The sequence below is a fragment of the Lagopus leucura genome, unplaced genomic scaffold (assembly GCF_019238085.1).
Source record: "Lagopus leucura isolate 7727_CA_CO unplaced genomic scaffold, USGS_WTPT01 Super-Scaffold_1, whole genome shotgun sequence".
Lineage (NCBI taxonomy): Eukaryota > Metazoa > Chordata > Aves > Galliformes > Phasianidae > Lagopus > Lagopus leucura.
Genome location: NW_024962250.1, coordinates 37,249,933 through 37,255,280, shown reverse-complemented (window position 1 = coordinate 37,255,280; position 5,348 = coordinate 37,249,933).

The following is a 5,348-nucleotide window of genomic DNA, read 5'->3' as shown; positions in this document are numbered from 1 at the left end:
AGGCATCTGAAGCCACAGTTAACTTTCATAGAGCAAAATGTGCTGCCTAGTGGAAATATTATGCTGTGGTTGGGTGGCAGCTTGCTGTATTATTAGAGATGCCAAGGGTTTCTCTGCTGTGCACTTCTTTGTTTGCTTGCTTTTGTATTGCTGGGGTTTCTGTGTGTGCATATTTTAACTAATGCAAAAATAGAGCCTCTTTTATTGCAACATCTCACAGGATTTTCCAGCTTAACTGAGCCAGTTCCCAAATCAAAAGGATAAACCCTGATGAAAAATTGGCCTCTCAATGTGAAATTGTTCGTTGTCCACATTCCATTGGTTTTGAAAGGAAAAAAATAAAGTCTTTCGATTATGAAAGAAATGCATACTTTCAGGGGGAGTGCAGCCATCCTCTATGACATGGTTAAAAAGACCTGTGTCAAATTGAGGACTGTGCTTTGCCACCAATTTTACTCACTTCTTCTTGCCTCTTTTTGTGTGCAGAATACAATCACATACACCCAGTAGTATGATGGAAATGCAAGGGAATTAAAAATGTCTTTGACTTCCAAACCTCCTCTCATCTTTGAGAAGATGCCAGGTCTTGTGTTACTGGTGACTATGAAAATAGAAGCAATATGCTGCTGGAATCCTGGAAGCAGAACCATCCTGCACAGCCTACTGGTACTTGTGAGCACAGCCAGCTCCTGGCCTTGGCCAACTCTGGTGGCTTTCCTGCTGACACAACATGGCATCACTAGGTCTGTTCTGACCCACGTGCCATAATCCTACCAGCACCTCGTGCTGTGGTTGGCTGCTGGGGGATCACCATTGTGGGATCCCTTGCTATAAGCAGGGCTGTGGCACTGTGCTGCTCAGCAGGGCAGGCTCTTGTCACCAACAAAACCCCTGCGATCACAGGCATCCCTGAACAACGTAAAGGTGTCCCAGGAAAAAGGCATCACCACTCCAGTCTTGCAAGAAGACTCTGCCACCTCATCATCTTGTGTGATAGAGATTGAGACACTGGAGAAAGCTGGCTATAGGGTGTGATGTGGCTGGTAAGGGGAATATACCTGTTCCTTCACTCCCTCCCACAGCCTGCTCGCAGCACTATGGCCTTGGTCCCTGTGACAACCATTGTTTTTGGTCCCATGAGTATGTCATTGATGTAGGACCAGTCTTCCAGTTCAAAAAGGACAGGGATCTCCTAGAAGGAATCCAGCGTGGGGCCACAAAGATAATAGAGGGCCTGGAGCATCTCCTGTATGAGGAAAGGCTGAGAAACAAGGGTCTGTTCAGCCTGGGGAAAAGAAGACTGAGAGGGGATCTGATAAATGTTTGGAAATATCCAAAGGGAGGTGGAAGGCAAATGGATGGGGCCAGGCTCTTCTTGGAGGTGTGTAGTGATAGGTCAAGGAGTAACAGCCTAAAACTTGAACAGAGGAAGTTCCGTACAAACGTGCAGAACTTTTTTATGATAAAAGTGACAGAGCACTGAAACAGGTTACCCTGAGAGGTTGTGGAGTCTCCTTCTGTGGAGATATTCAAGACCTATCTGGACATCTACTTGTCTGACCTATTGTAGGGAGCCTGCTTTCAGGGAGTTGGATTCGATGATCTCTTGAGGTCCCATCCAACCCCTGCAATTCTGTGACTGTGTCTTACATCATCTTCCATCAATGGGGGAAAGAAGGCTTTGGCCCTTTGGATGTCACCTGGGACATCGTGAGATGCTCTGGAAACAAGTAGGAGATGTTCAAAATCCCAGCAGCTCCACAAGATGCCCCAGAGCAGAGCAGGAGTTACTTATAGGATCACAGAATCGTATGTGTTGTGTGTGTGTGTGTGTGTGAAGGCATTTAGGACCCCTCTCTCTTCCTAGTAACACTGATTCCTTCCAGCTTGAGCCAGGGTGATTCACAATTTTGTAAAATGAAGCCAGAAAAACTACTGAAGGAGTCTTAATTATAAAGCACATGTCTACCTTTGCACTGATGTATTTGGCAGGTGACACACACTTAGGCTCTGTGACAGGGATGGGGGAAGCCCAAAACCCCACAGTGCTTTTATGGTGTTACATATTCCCAATCAGGTTCTCAGAAGGAAAAGAGCAAAGTGGGCAAGCTCAGATAAGCAGTGTTTGGATTGTGCCCCAAAAGGAATAAAAGACTCTAAGGACTTTCAGGAAAGAACAGTCATAGAATATCCCACGTTGGAAGGGACCTATATGAATTATTGAGTCAGTTAAATTGATATGGACAGAAATGTGGTGGTTGCTGGTTCTCACCTCCCTTTGCTGTGGCCATATTGTGCTTTCCTTACTATGGCTTTTCCCCACACACAACTCCAGCATGAATAGCATCAGGAGGTTTGAGGGAGAATGAGAGGCTGCCCTGCACACTCATTTCTCAACACAGACTGCATGCATCTTCAGTCCTGCTGCTGCCAGGACAAACCAGCAGAAGGTGAGTGAAAAGGTTACAGTTATTTAGCCTAAAAATAGATGGATTCAACCTGAAAACATCTAAAAGTGTAGTGCTGAAAGGAGACTGGTGCATTTAGTTGTACTCCTCAAACTATGTGGTGCTTAATAACGCAAAAGATGATGCAGCAAATTCCTGCTTTTGCTTTTGGGGAACATTTCCTGACTAAGGTGACAGAGAGGTCACAAAGACCAATGAAGGTCAGTCTCCTTGGTGTGGGAACTGGGCCAGCTTGGGAATTTGGCTAACACAGGACATTTGCAGTGTGTTTCTGTGCCCATCCATAATTCAGAAGTGCAAATAAAGGAGGTTTTATTTTTTCAGATAATGCAAAATTGTGCTGAGAGGGGAAAAATCCTCAAAGGTTTTTCAGTTTAGCTCAACACTGTCATCTAAAAAGCAAGAAAGCTGAATTGCATAGATGTTATACAAGTTCTTAGTACATAAACTAGCTCTAACCTGGCCTGGGAAGAGCTTGAACTAGAAGAAAAGTAGATGGATATCCTGCTTGAAAGTGTAGAAAAGCAGAACTGGGTGTTCTTGGCACAGTGAGTTCTGCCAGGATGAACTTGCAATGGATTTATTTATATGGACTTTGATATCCAGGAAAACAAACAAACACACACAAAACCAACCAACAAAATACCCAACCACACAGCAGCAGAAAAAGTCTCCAATCATACAAAATATGTATGGCAACTGAATGTGACTTTGGGTTGGAAGGGACCTTTAAGACCATCCAGTTCCAGCCCCCTGCTGTAGGCAGGGACACCTCCCTTTGGAGCAGATTGCTCACAGCCCCATCCAGCCTGGCCTTGAATGCTTCCAGGGAGGGGGATCCACATCCTCACTGGGCAACCTGTTCCACATACGGATACAGTTGGGATTTCCTTATGACATCTGAAAATAGGTGTTGGAAAATAGTGGTGGATACAAAAGACAGGAAGAGAAATCCTTACACTTATTGCAGGACGAGGCTTGCACTCATTCAGAGAGATTGGCTTTCAGCTTGAAAAATCCTCACTAATAAAGAGGCTGCAGTGGGGTTGTGTGCCTTTCTTCCAGCTTCTTGTATCTAGCTGATACCCTGATGCATGCCAAAGTCTTTGAAGAGAAGCTCATCAACACTTTATAAGTGGTCTGTGATAAGTCCGAGACAGCCCATCTGAAACATAAAGAAACGTGAGGTGCCCTCATGAGAAATGATTTACTTTTCACACTCTGTGAGGCAGCACACCGGGGATGGAAAAGAGCTACTCAGGTTAAAGCATGGAAACAACTGGGTATAAACTGCCCAAGAATAAAATTAAATTGGAAGCTGGAAGGAGTTCTGTCCTGGGTATGTTTTTATAGCAGAAGTGAGAAAGAGTTTATGAAAGAGACAGCAGATTCCAAAGAAAGAATAAATATTCCTCGGGGACTTTCTGAAAAGACAGATGGAACAAAAACAAGTGGGCAGATCAAACATCCCCCAGGAGACTTTTTCAGAGGAAAGCTTGGACTGAACTCGCAGTATGGAAACACCACGACAAAGAAATGCGGCTGCCTGGTCATGCTGTCACTGTTTGTACTCTGTCCATGCTGCTTTTCTCTGCTTGGTGTGTTGGCCCAACAAGAGGCAGAAGATGGGCAGAACGTTCTGTACCCTGGGAAAATAGGCCCCCAGGGAGTGTATTCAGTCTCAGGTGGCGGTGGTGGCGTGGATGGGGCTCTTCTCTGACAGGGCTCTTTGTTTAGTAGTGGCTGAAAAACACCCATTTGCTTTCAGAAAATCCCTTCCCTCTTGGTCTCATCTCTCCTGCTGAGTGCACAGGTGCCCCATCGCATGGGATGGGTGCTGCTACAGCAGTTTCTCTTATGGCGAGGCAGGTTCCCAGATGTGAAGGTGGAGGACAGATCTCACATGTGCAGCACAACATGTTTTCCTTCGGCTCCATACCCCTGCTCTCATTCTTCGAACAGCCGCCTCTTCTGATCCCTGTCTGTGCCTCTTTGCCGTGTTTCACCTTTCGATAATAGAGGGCAACTCCCATTTTCAGTCCATGCTGTTTAATGGACTCTTCTGCCATCTGAGTGAGACCTCCCCAGCACTTCCCTACACCCTCTCCCAGATGCTGAGCGTGTGGACAAAGCCTTTGGTGCCTCAGTAAACCTGAGGCCAGCCCACACCAAGCTTTGAGCTTGCGTGTGTCCCTGGGAGGGGAAAGGATGATAAGTGCTTGCTGCAATAAAACCCAAGCATTGCATGTGCAACGTGAACAAATGCACAATAAAACTCTCACTTGATCACAGTGCTGTATCTGATGTTAAGAACTGGTAGAGCATGCACTATGAACAAGAGACTTTATTTCATAGCACGTTCTCTACGTCAAAGCACAGAATAGTGGTGAAGGTTTTTTATTTGATTCCAGAAACAAGATTTGTTGATAACACAAGACCTAGCTCTCACCAGGATAAATTACTGCTTCTCCTTAGAAATTACTGTGACTTCTGAAGTTCATATGCCTCGAGAATTTGGCTTAGCATGAAGAGCTGCTCAACAGCTGTAAGCCTGAAAACAGCCACAGTCCTCCATCAGCAGTCTGGAGAAGAACTGGAGCCCATTTCAGGAGGAAGCAGAGTGTTTGTCACTCATGAAAGCCCCACACCTCACCCAGCACTTGTTCAAGGCCTTGCTGGCCTTAGGAAAGAGCATACATTGTCTTTAGTTTTGTTTTTTAAACACCACTGGGGTTAGCTTCTGAATGCCCTTCTAAACCATAAGCAAGGGCTCGTCTGCAGAGTTCTATCAAAGCTGACAAGCAGCAAGCTACTGAATTAGCAATAAAATCTTTTTATGGCATCAAATCTTTTGCTCTTCCTTCAATTTATGGCATCAAA